Raw genomic sequence first — 13,809 nt, 5'->3', positions numbered from 1 at the left:
GCTGAAACTTACTACGGAATTATGAAAAGTACTGAATAGCCTGCAGTCGATGGCCATTTCTTTATGCAGTATTTCACGAGTCGTTTTGTAAATTGGAACGAAGTGTAATGTGATACTTGGACGAATTGCATCTTGGGATACTAACCTAGCCAACCCTTCACAAGTATCCAGCCGATGCAGCCTTGGTTAACAAGAACCACACCCGGTAAGCCTAAGTTCTTGGTTTGTTCGTACTTGATATGGAACAGTATTTATTCGGGCCGCGACTGATGACGTTTCACGAGATGACAAGGACGTAAGAACGGACAAGAACGAAAAACTGCTTAATGGGGTAGATGCCACGGACTTCCGGGTTCCACACATTAGCGCCGTTTCCGGCCGCTGCTGGCAGCCTTCCAATCCCTAACCGTAAGTATCCGACTTTTCCATACTTTTAAAATAATATTTCCAATATTAATTCAAAATAAAATGACCCCATGAGGTTCGTTGGAAAACCTTGATTCCCTTTCAGTAGACAAAAGTCAAGACACACACGGTGAGAATATTATGGGACACAATAGGATTAAAACTTACATGCAAGGAACAGTGTAAATACTATCTGATGGCTCTAAAGAAGTGTCTGCCTATTTCTTCATATCCATTTATCATCAGCCTCATGCAACTGGCACCCCCAAACCACAGACATCTTGCTTTGTCTCACAGCATGCGCTAATCCATTATCAGTGAGAGCGAGGAACACATCTTACAAATGCAAGGTATACATTTTTTAGGTAAGATGGTTGGAGGCCATTCTTGCTGACTTTAGGCAAGAGTCTTGCCTAAAGTCAGCAAGGATGGCCTTCTTCTTGCCGCAAGAGCCAAAGGTGCAGCAAGCGTAGACAAAAAAAATTCCAACAATTTAAACATTAACTGAAATTCGTGTACATATGTATACTTTTAAAAGCTAAAGGTCCGCCATCTCCTATAAACCCCTGCTTCATTATCTCCTCCAACCTTCTTGATTGTGGGCAGAGCCATCTGAGGTAAACAAAGGGCCTTATCCAGACCTCTTCAAGGCTTTCCCCTCCTCCACCTCTCCCAATGTCCTTCCTTTCTTGCCCGCTGAGAAATGCCTGAGCATCCCTGACGGTAAACACACATTCCCCAAAAACACGTGCACTCACGCCCTACTCAGGTATGTAACTAAACCCTTTTTACCCTTCTTGTCTGCCCTATGGGACAACGTTGGGTACACCTGCTCAATATCATGTAAGTGATCTTTTGTAAAGATGTTTTTGAGAAGAGAGGTTATAAACCTCCTAGCTCAGTTTTAGCTGTTAGGTGGAAACCTTGTATAGAAAAATATGGTCAATTTGATATTTTTCCCCTCACAAATGGATTCTATTGACCTGTCACCACATCGTCTGCTATTACTAATTTAAAGTGCTGAAAATGAGAATGAATCTTGGACACTTGCAGTTTCATAAGCAATTCATTTTCATCACTATGTGGGAGCCGTGCAGCATTATGCCAATTGAAGAATAAAACTGAATGCTTTTTTTTTGTTTTTAGAGAGGTGAAAATAGGTTAGCTACATTTTGAGTAACCCTATTTTGTTAAAAAATGGTAGCTGTAATGTTTCAGTGTAGAAGGGAGCGCATCAGTCACAAAGGTAGGTGTACACCACTTCATTTCCACCTATCAAACTGCTTAGTCTACTCATTGTTTCTCTGTTTGCATCGCAGATGGGTCAACGACCTTTGAAAAATAAGTTTGGAAAGATGATGTAACCACAGTCATTCACTTTTCTCAAGTATTAAAAACTTTTTGGTTGGTTGTGAGGGGCAACATCAGTGCAGACTTTTACAGTATGTGGATAGCTTGCACTGGTGATGTGGATCTTCAGGTGAATGTGAAAAGGACACAATATTACTCACAATAATGTTTAATTAATAACTCTGACAGTGTTCATCAAAAGTAGTGTTATCTTTGTAACACTATTGGTTCAACTTGATAGAGAGGTAAACAATATAAATGAAATATTGAATATTGATGAAAATGTACAATTAATTTACAGTTGCATTGACCTAACCATAAAAAAAAAAAAAAGCATTGATTTCCAATTGTGTGGAACATGAAAAAATTACCTTTCATTTGCTTCAATATGAGGCTGGTAATGCTGATTTTGAAATGGTCAGATTGGTCTTTATTCAAAACATTTTTGTTCGTGAAAAGATACACAGTTATTTGTTTATTTTCAACATATTTTAGTTTTGTTAAACAAACTAAAAGGATGAATTTACAACTGTGTGAAACTGGTAGACAAGAAATCTTGAAAAATCAACTTTTCATTTATTTCAGTAAACCTATTAAGTTATTAAACTATAAGCATATTAATTTAGTTTGACACTCAAATTGCTATTGTTTTAACAATCTATTTTGTATTATTGTGGTCAGCATTTCATTGATTTGCGTGTTTTTGAGTAGGTTTATGATATCACCCTCCACCACTTAAGGTCATCGTTTTTTGGGGAGAGATGGCACAGCTATTTAGTAATGCTCTTTGCCCATAGAGGTGTCACATGCTAAATGACCCTGAACGGGGGTTGCTGAGACACAATAGTCCTGGTGCCGATTGCCCTCCCCAGCCCTGCCCCCACCCGAGCCCCTCGCTCCCCTAATGTCAACGCCAAACCAATATAATGATAGACGAAAGTGGATTGGTGGTTTTGGGGGGTAGATACACAGTGCACGGACCACGCCCGGGTGCTTGCTAGTTGGGGAGAAACGTACAAACGTGAAATGTTAAAAGTAACCCCCTCTTGCTTTTCTTATCCCAGTGGGCCTTGTGAGCATGAGAGGAATTCACCAGACTTTCTGCCCAGGTGGGTCCAGACTTGCCTCTGCTTGTCTCGGATGGCTCGCTATCATCTGAGGAATGTGGACGAGGGATGCCTGGCCGCGGTGATGGACAATGTCTGCTCGGAAAGGGTACACACACGCATACACAACACACACGCAGCCATTTGCAGGGGTCCCACACCCATTTTTATCTCCAATGCCAGATGACCTCCTCCTTTGTGCTGATATTGGGCAGACGGGCCCTGGCCTTGTCTTTCTCACTGGCTTTGTGTTAATCTTTGACATGCTGACTTTCTTTCATCTGGTTGAGGATTGTTTTCGGAATTGTGGCAACACTCGGATGTCTGCTACAGTAAACGTGAACACTTAAAAAATATGTATAATAATGTGGGCAGTGAGCACTGTGATCCATATGGAAATTTCAACCTTTGGACCCATTCAATAAAAATAAACAATATACAAATAAAATAGGTCTACAGTGCAATTGCAAAATTTCAATTAATTTACAGAAAGGACACTGAACTGGTAACACTGGTCAATAACAACATTATTAAATATATATAGCGTAATATAATATTGTTACATACATTGTGTAATATAATACTGGTACATATATTGCATAATATAATATTGGTACATATATTGCATATATAATATTGTTACTTTATATTTTCTAGGTGATTTTGGGCTGCTGCTCTTATTCAGACTGTGAGAAATTACATTTTAAGTAAAGTTAGCCAGTGTGGTCCCTTGAAATTGGAGTTACCTCTTCATTGGAAAATATCATGAATACCACACAGATACATTTATTCCCTTCTCTCTCCTTTTTTATTTAGGAAAATAATCATAGGGTAAAATGGTCCCAGCACGGTGATTGACTGGTTAGCACGTCCGCCTCCCAGTACTGGCTCCGGCCTTCCTGGGTGGAGTTTGCATGTTCTCCCCATCCCTGCGTGGGTCTTCTCCGGGTACTCCGGTCTCCTCCCACATTCCACAGACATGCATGGCAGGTTAATTGGGCGCTCTGGATTGTCCCTAGGTGTGCTTGTGGGTGTGGATGGTTGTTCGTCTCTGTGTGCCCTGCGATTGGCTGGCAACCAGTTCAGGGTGGATGGAAAATGGCCCCAGTAATTTTTTTATTAATCCAAAGTTTATGTTAAAGTAATGATGCTACAAACAAGATGGAAAGGCCCTCCCTGTGAGAGCCCACATATTTTCACATTCCAAACACGTGTGCATATACCTCTAATGATTTGATGCACATCAATAATTTACAATACATTGAATTAATGCCAGTCACTGATGATGGTTCATTCGCTCGACTCATGTGCAGAAAATGCAGGTTCAGTTCCCACTCGGTGAGAGTAAATGGTTGTCTATTCCTTGCATGTACCCTGTGATTGACTTGCGACCAATCCGGGTGCAGCCACGAAGTCGGCTAGGAGAGACTCCGACTTCCCATGACCCCTTAACTGCATAAACTGTATAGCAAATGGACGGATGGATGACTTAATGCCTGCAAACACTTTTTGAGAGTCATCTCATCTGTGTTCCTCATCTTGCAGCCCTTTACCTTGTGGAGGCCGCTTCCTCCATCCACTTGGTTAACCATCTTCTTCGTCTTTTCCTCCTCGGGGAGGAGTGCAGCATGTCGTTCTCACGTGTCGCCATACTAAAGTGCAGCCCTGCAGGCGATATGTGTATATATCTCCATTTGTGTTGTGCGTTGCATTGATTTTTCTTTAGCTGTGCGAGTGTGCGTACACGTACAGATGACAACACTTTTGCTTCAAACCCCCCACCCTCCCCTCCCCTCTTTCCTGCCAACCCCCTCATTATTTCAACACACGTAGATGCTTCCCCCGAATGCGCCGGCCTCATGTTGAAGGCGGCGGCGGTACAAGGATTCGCTCCCTCCTTCATCAATAAGCCATCAGTATTGATGAACGGCTGAGTACACTCGAAGCATCAATAGCTGATCTAATATTCGGGAGGGCTGTGTGGTGGGTAAAAACATGAAGGCAAGGCCAAAGCAGGGCAAGGCTGAGTGAACTGTTTAAGATATTCTCGACTATACTGCTCCAACATGATCCCACGAGGATTTAGGAGGAAACGGTGCAAAAAGTGCAACAAACAGGCTAATGTGCTGCACTAGACACACTACATGCCTTAATGTCAAGGTGTGTAAGGCCTAGAGCAGTGGTTCTCTTATTTTTTTACAAAAAAAAAGCACTACCTAAAAAATAAAAAAAAAATACTTATGCTGTCCAAGTGTCACCAACATTGAATTTCAATACGTAGTGTAGTAAGCCCAAGTGTTGTAGTAGTGATGATGATAATAATAATAATAATAATAATAATAATAATAATAATAATAATAATGATGATGATAATAATAATAATAATAATAATAAAGAATAATAATGATAATAATAAAGAATAATAATGATAATAATAATGATAATAATAAAGTTATTGAGTGGATCCCTTCATAATAGCAGTTTGGCACCCGTGGATTCACTTATACACTGATTTATTTTTTTTCACCACAATATTATTTAATGTTTTTAATTTTATTAATATTTTTAGCCTCGGTCAGCTCCTGTTTTCTGAGAAAACGCATATTATTGGCAGCTTGTGTATTTTTTTTCCCCCCAAGAATAAAATAAAAAAAAATGTATACATTTTGGAGATTAGTTGCGCACAGATTTTTGCTTTTCACGACCAGCCCAGTCCCAAACCTCCACGAATAGGTCCTCTGTATCTAATATATTGCTAGCCACTGTAACCCCTCTGCATTTAAAAATAGGAAAAAAAAAAAAAAAAAGTGTACTCAAAATGTATTGCACATTATTTCAATTGCATCGAAAAAAGGGTTGAAAATAAAAAGTTCTTTAAGATGTAATCTTCAAAGAGGCTTCAAGCTGTTTTTTGCAAATCACAGGTGAGGTTTATTGTCAGACTAACCACCTTATCTATTTAAAACTACCACATAGCTGAACTTTTCAGTCCGCCAGCTTAATGCTAATTGGGATCTGTAATGCATTGCTGTAACTCTTTAAACAACGGATTGAATGCAAACTGTGCATCAACATTTGTAGAAAGACAACATAGCACTACTCAGTAATATGTTCTTGATCCTCTGTGAAGAACAATCACTATTAGTGTCATACTGATGAGCTGGGCGGAGTCAAGATGTCTTATTGAACCATATCCATCTTTCTGGTAGTCCCCCCAGATGGCCAAGGCAGGCACACCAGAAAGACCAGCACAATAGCCACTCAATTGATGTGGTGTGAGGGGAAAAAAGTTTTTTATTCTACTTATTTATGTTGTTAAAATTAACCACCCTCCATCATAGGTTGCACGTTAGTGGTCCCGCTATTTTGCAGATTTTTGTGAGGTACATTTTAATGACTATTTTGGTCAATATATTCTCCTGGATATTGGACTTTTGACCTCTCGATGATGGCACACTTACTTAGTTTTGAAAGTACTGTAATGTATTTCAGCATAGCGGTGGTTTCTTTAAGCATACAGAAAGCGACCGCTTCATTTTATAATCTTTGGGTGTGATTTTTGATGATTATTGATGAGTGAGATGATGAGTTAAGTTTGTTTGGGAAAACGGGACTTGTTTACTGTAAATGCACACAGTAGAGGGATCGGTACACTGTTTCACATTATTTTTTGTGTTATCCATTGTTCTAGGTCTTACTCTCAATATATTTGTCTAAATGTATTGGTAAAAGTGTGTTTGGATACTTTAAAGTGTCGTAAATTCTATAAAAAATAGGCCTATAAACGTAGGTATTTCAATATCATGAATTTCACTTGTGGGGGGTTGTCTGGAACGTAACCGTTCTGATGCAGGGTGCTCATTGTAGGCCTACTTGTTTTTTAATTTTTTAATTTTTGGTGGGGTAGGGTGGAAGGCTGGAACGGATTAATGGCATTTGCATTCATGTCAATGGGAAAAGATGCTTTGAACATGTCCCATGACCAGGTGTTGCTTTTAGCTCTCGGAATGTAACACAAAGTACAGTAGACTTTTATCTGCGCGCTCTTTCCCAACTCTCCCGCTCCATAAATGAATCTTTTCTCTCTTTTATGTTTTCCCCCCACTCCTTCAGCCTGAATTGAACCTAGATTGCTGAGTCACAGAGTGCTTGACAGAGAGAAAAGCCCAGAAAGCGAGCCCGAGCGAAGATGAAGGAGAAAAGGGCTCGGCAGGTGGTGGGCACCGGCGCTGCTTCAGCCCGCCGGCTCTTTTCAGCTGGCACACAACTGCTCGGCTGCCACTGAGGCCCTGCTTTCCATCAGAATATTCCCCCAGTCTCTTCCCCCTCTTGAAAGCATCAACGAGGAGAACAGGCTTGGGCCGGAATAATAGGATCTTTTCTTTCCGCCTCTGCCATGTGTGAGGAGGCCAACAATGGGCCGGAGCGGGCGGGGAAATGATTCAAAGTGAGATTTTCACCTGCTCCCTTCCAAGCCGGGCCCTGCTCCCTTTCACAGCATGCTAATGCCAGTTCATCTTCCAAACGCCACTACTGTAAGCTCACACATACACACACTTGGATCCTTTTTTTCCTCTCTCTTTTGTGATGGACAGTTTAGATGATTGTACTGCCAGACCACCATTTTGGTAATCGCACTCATTATCATCATTAAGCCATTTTCAGAGCTAAGAATAAATGGCTGGCTGGCTTTGTACTACAGTCTGCATTGCATGCTTGTTTTTTTCACCCTCACACTCAATGAAAGTTGCTATTTTCTTCTTCTTTTTTCTTCTCAGCGCTAAATGCAAACCAACTTTTCAGAAAATTTTCCTAGAACCCCTCCCCGCCCCATACACACTCCATTATCTGTAAACACCCTTTTCCATGCACATATTGTAGTTTAGCACTTCCTAAAGCAAGGGCCGATATTTGGTACATGCCTAACTTATGCTGCATTCGAGGAAGGTCGGAAGTCGGATTTCTCAGAAATCCGAGTTGCAAAAGGGGGAGGGGGTGGGGGGTTAACAGGTGAGCTGCAATTGGTCGTTGCCTGATCCCTGAGCAACAGTGATGTCATCTTCACTTGTAGCAAATGGCAAAATGGCCGCCCCCCGAGAGGGATGAAATCAGATGAATTTTGCTACAAATGTAATATTCATCAGAATGTCATGTTTAGGCTAGTGAGGTTACATATTTTTTCCAAGAAATGTTTAAGGTTGACCTCCCCTTTAAGTTGCCTCAGATTAACCCCAAATAAATGCTTCCTAGCTAAAGCTAATGTTAATGCTAACTGTTTGTGGTATCCCTCCTCCCTGAAGGCTCCACTTCCAGCTGAAGAAAAACAGCCTCAAACCAAGTGACCTTTTTTCGACATAATTCCAAGAGGTATGTTTGGTGCAAACACAATACCGCTCATGAAAATTTCTATTCCACTCTATTTTCTAAGGTAAAAAAAAATATATATTACAAATTGGAGCAAATTTAAGATGGTTTGTGAAAACCAGAGTTGGTCGTTAGGCATGTTTCTGTCACCGTTAATTGCATCTTTAACGCAATTCAATTAACAGGAGTGTTGCATAAAGGCAAATTTACGACGCGGGTCAAGGTGTCCTCTGTAGATGTGATCTCCTCTGTGCCGTGGTTTGTCATTCACCTGAGCTCCACACGCACACATAGACATCAACAAAGATGTTTGTCGCTTCTTGAGCAATCACGCCTGTTGGGCATGTGGCCTAAACTCATTGGGTGTTCTAATCTCCTCCCCTTTGCACTCATTGTTGTGTCTGTGTGTGTGCAGTTACATTTTAAATTCTCTCCGGTGCTGAGTGAATTAAAAGGTGCCCCTAATTTATCATTCACAGCCTCACTTTAATTGTTAATCAGAGTCTGTATATAATCCCAATGAAACACTCGCCTGGCAGCCCCCAGGAAAGACAACAATTAAATTATTAAATTACCGCTCCTGTAATAGCTCATTTAATAACATCAGTTATTAAACGGCGGGGGGGAATGCGGACGTGTGCATTCGTGATAAGACTTGTACACATAAATAAAAGGCTTCTTTGGAGGACAAAATGCTTTACATTGAATCCACTCATCATTTTAAATGTGGGACATTTAAAACTCTGTGTGGCTTTATTTGTTTATTCTTCTCATCGCACTTTTCAATTTGCCTCGCGAATAGCTACACTCGCCTGCTGCGACACAGCAAGTTGTGAAAGTTGTAACAGTTGTTGATAACAATTATGTATGCATGTGCATATTTTATTTAATTCAATTATCTTAAATAATTGACATTTCTTACTTTTTTCATTATTTGGAAGCATTTGTGGGGTAGATTAAATAATTAAAAAAAAATGTATTACCAAATTTGACTACGTTTAGCTTTTCCTATGTAGAAAGATTAGTAGTTAAACTACATTTACTGAACTCATCTCTTTCTCAACCTTCTTTACTATGCTCTTATCTTTTCGTTCCTCTCTCTGCGCCATCAAATGTCATTATTACGAACTTTCCACATGTCCTAAAGTCTTAAATGTTCAAAGACAAAAGAGGAATGAGGCAACGGTGTCAGAGGGCACGAGGAGTGGCGGGGTGGGGGAAGCTTCCTCACGACACAGCCAACACCCTTTCTTGCCTCGAAGCCATCGGAGTGCATTGTGGGAAATCGGTCATTGGCAGCCTCACCCTTAGGAGGAGTGTTTAAGCATGTATGATATCCATGTCCAGAGAGATTGCCAGTCATTCACATTGTAATGTTATTTATAACACATAGATGCTGTATTTTGTTTTTAAACCTTTGAATTATTGTTCTTTTCCCTCTGTTCTCTGATTGGTGGGTAAACTCGCATGCAGCTAGTGCCTTACAGTGAGGCATGATGCCTCATTTCAATAAAAAAAAAAAAAAAATGAAGTCAACATTTGTTTTGGGCCTTTAGTTCACAGTCAGCTGCTCATTTCTTATCACTTGGAATCATTTTCAAGCTTCCTCATGAGGTTCTACAATATCCTTTTGTCCATGTGATTTATACTTATCGCCACTGTTGGGTAGAATCTCCAAATTTCGTCATACTTTTTCATACTTTCATACAAATCGCCAGCCGACTATTGGTCAGTCCCAATGTGGTTTGCCATTTTTACAAATTGTTATCCAATCTCTAGTGCTGAATAATGCTTTAGAACTTTAAATAAAAATACTTTTTTATTTACTGAAAAATAATTATTTTGGAGGTATTATTCTGCTGCGGAGCAGTGTTATGTGACGTAATGTGATTTTTTTTTAATGATTATTCAGAATCAGCTCTTATATATGAGGTGTTTCAGGAAAATGAAGTAATAATAATAATAATAAAAAAAGTTACCTGAGATGGGTAAATACACACTTTGAGTACCTCAATATCAATCAATCAATCAATCAAACATTATTTTTATAGCACCTTTCATACATTCGAATGCAACTCAAAGTGCTGAACAATTAAAACATCAATAATACAATAAAAAGAAAAAGCCACCCCTCCGCCCCATATCCCCTTTATCGTACCCACAGACACACGCAAACCACAAAATGGCGGGGCACAGAAGTACCCTGTAAGGAAAGGCATATAAATGTGTATTATCAGATTTGTATTAATTTTTTTTAAGAGAATTTGGCATTTATTTTTGAAAGCGTTTCAACAAGTAAATGGCACTGAATATGAGGATATTAAAAAAGAAAGATAAACAATGATGCTAAGGAGTTCACATAATGGACGGATAGAAGAATGTGTGCAAATAGAAGGCAAAATTGTCAAAACAACCTACTATTAATACAATATCAATCTCTCCTTTCACACACGTTGCACGGTACATTTCCATGAATATCAGTAGGCCCTTCCACATATAAAATGTTGCTTTGAGCCCACCAGCCAGTGATGCAGAATAGGCTCATTTTTAGATTTAAGGCACCTGGTGTGCTTCTAATAACATAAGAGCTGTTCCTGACCCTCTGCTCAAGACACCATTACTATGCTAATGCTTACACAGCAGTTGTGCCAGCATTGTTCAGTGAAAGCTTCCTTGAGCGTGCCTCTATGCTTCTATTGGGGGAGTGGGGAGAGGGGGTATAATGAGTGTACATGCACGTGTGTGTGTACAATGTGTGGCATCAGATAGCTTGTAGGAGATAATGGAGGACTCCTAGAGTGAGTGACAGGTGCTTCTAGTGAGGCTTCGCCAGCCTGGCTCCCAAGTTTCTCTGTCGTGCCCTCCCCCAAGCATCTACCTAGCGCTCCTTGTCCGCCTCGTGCGATTGGCTGCCGGCGAGGGGAGGATGTTCTAGTGTATGAATAATTGAGGAGAGAGCTGGCAAATGAGAGGCAGAAATGTGTAAGCCGACCCTTTTGGCCACCTCCACCGCACCTCCATGTTGAACAGAAACACAGCTCGTGATGCGTTCATGAGATGGAATGAGATGGACAAATACAGTTTGATGGAGTTTTTCTTGACCCATACACTGTATCGCATGGGTCGATTACCGATTTGACGATTTACCGTACTTTTAAAAAGTCACCAATGTTTCAATACTGTAATCGCTACAACTGCATGTCACTGCTATTGAGCTCTTCTTTTGTTTTGAGAGTGCACAATATGATTGGCTGCAGAGTTGAAGAAACAAACTACCTCTGTGAAGTTAATTGTCCCCCATTTCTTTTCTCCTTCTGCAATATCAGAGATTGGAGATGGAAGACAGTGGAATGGACGAAAGAGGTGTGTTAAAGTTATACAAATACCTTCTGATTGATATGCATAGTCCTTAAAAAACAAAACAAAAAAAACCCCATAGTGCCAGTGTGTACAAGTTAGCCCTAAGGACAACATGAGCCGCCCACAGGTCTGCTCCAAAAATAGCTCACCAGGAATGGGACACTGTGACTTACGAAGTAGACACAAAACAGAAAAAGGTTACTGTTTATTGATTTCATTATTTAATTAAACATATCATGTTACACATTTCATAATGTAATCTATATTTTGTTTCAAAATGAAATGGATTGGGTTTATTGGGGGTGCCACAATATTTTTGCTCTTGGTTATCATACCGTCAGAATTAACTAACATTGGCCCATTCCAAGTGCATACAGTATAGAATTGTGTGAAGTCAGATTTTTACATCTCGTGCAAGTGGGAGCATCTGTTATCGAATTCTAGTGACGTTCTTACGCTTTACCACATTGGAAGTTTCTTGGAATGCTGCAGTATTTCTTGGCTTACCCCCCCACCCCTCCCACTCCCCCCCGGCATGTACATAGTACGAGCGTGCACTTTAATTCAAGCAAGGGTCAGTTTGAGGTTGCTTTGCACTTACCCTTCCATTCCCATAAGACCTTCACATTCTGCAGCTGTGCGTGTGCACATGTGTGTGTGTGTGTAACATGGGGAAGGAGAAGCGTGCGTGCACGCAAGTGAGTGGGTGAGCGAGTGAATGAGTTTTATGCTCCCCTGGTTTCTTTTTAAGAATGCCCGAGCAGCACAAAGGAAGAGGAGATTGTTGCCATGCAGGCTTGACCCTATTCAGCTCGTGAAGGATGTGGAGTGGCTCCACCACCACCTCCGCCGTCGCCGCTGTACTCCTCTGATGGGCACTGCGGCGCCTTCAAAGGCGAGCTGGCGCATCACATATGCTCTGGCTAGGTTGCCATGGTTTCCTGGGGGAATGCGGACGGGCAAGTTGAAGCACATCTCTGGTAATTCCGCCCTGCCTGGCAGCTATAGTGTGTGTCTGTATGTGCGAGCATGGCAGGGAGGGTGGAGGTTAATTAGGGTGTGTGTGTGGGGGTGCTAGGTGGAGAGACACACAACACACATACACAAGATCAGGACTCGCACGTTCCAGTTGCAATTCCAGTTCAGTGTGATGTATATCTATCAAAGAATGAGTACTAGGGGTGAGTGGGTCAACCAATCGATTTGGACAAACATTTGAGCTTCCCCTACGTGTGATGCGTTTCAAATGCTGCGTATGTAATTAGCATTACATAGTGAGGTTGTTAATGATTATCGATCAGTTGTGGCAAGAGGGATGGGAGGGGGCTGTTGATCATAAGACCCCGCGCTTTGGCATTTCTTATTGGTCGACATATGATTGGTCGATTTCTTTTCTAGAATAACTTTAAACAGAATTTGTATCAAGGAGTCGTAGCACTGACTCATGTAAAACTATATAAATGGATATGAATTATTAGACTCTCTGTTCCAGCAGTTTTATTAACTTCTTTATTCCCAAAGTCCACACTACTTTTTTGGTCACGCGAACTTGAATGCTCGTAGTAGAGCTGTCAAAATTAATCGATTAATCGACAAGTAATTGATTACCAAATTAATTGACAACTATTATAATAATTGAGTCATCGTTTGGAGCCATTTTTAATTTAAATATGTCCAAATCCTTTCAGAGCATCAACAGTAATTGTTGACTGATTTCTGTAGTCTTTCATAAAAAAAAAAAAAAAAAAAAGACTGATTATCTTCAGGGTTTAATCAAAATAAGACATTTGCAAACATAGTTTTTTTTTATTTGGAAAACAATGACCGGACTAGTAACATAAGAAAACATTCATCAAATTCGACTGGGCTTTTATCACATTGTAAACCTTTCGCCCTACTGTTTATTCAGCACAATCTGCTGGCATTTAAGTTACTAAGTTGCACACTTGCAGTGACTTGAAGATGGGAAATGACCTCTTTTGCTTTGACTGCGAAAGCAATAAACGGCAACTTCATTACGGCCCGGCTGAGCATGTGCACTGTAACATGGAGGCAATAAGTGGGCCGGCTATAAAGCCATCAACAACCTCGAGGGGACACACGGACAAGCACACGGCGTGCGCAAACATACAGAAATGGATTTTAGAATGATCACACTGAGTTTATGTGCACACACATACACACTTGTACATTGGATTAAAAGTCAAATCAGCAATTTTCACTT

At 40.6% G+C, this 13,809-nt stretch overlaps 1 long non-coding RNA gene across 1 annotated transcript; it reads left to right on the top strand.

Annotated features, from left to right (window-relative positions):
- The first annotated feature begins 175 nt into the window (after nucleotides 1-175).
- On the top strand, nucleotides 176-12,821 carry LOC144019663 (uncharacterized). Its single transcript, XR_013283737.1, has 5 exons — nucleotides 176-408; nucleotides 2,820-2,970; nucleotides 8,162-8,228; nucleotides 11,552-11,588; nucleotides 12,337-12,821. It is a non-coding gene; the product is annotated as an uncharacterized LOC144019663 (long non-coding RNA).
- The last annotated feature ends 988 nt before the right edge of the window (nucleotides 12,822-13,809 follow it).

This window comes from Festucalex cinctus, chromosome 5 (assembly GCF_051991245.1).
Source record: "Festucalex cinctus isolate MCC-2025b chromosome 5, RoL_Fcin_1.0, whole genome shotgun sequence".
In the NCBI taxonomy this organism is placed as follows: domain Eukaryota; kingdom Metazoa; phylum Chordata; class Actinopteri; order Syngnathiformes; family Syngnathidae; genus Festucalex; species Festucalex cinctus.
Note: the sequence above shows the minus strand (reverse complement) of the source record. Positions and strands in the feature narration are given on the sequence as shown.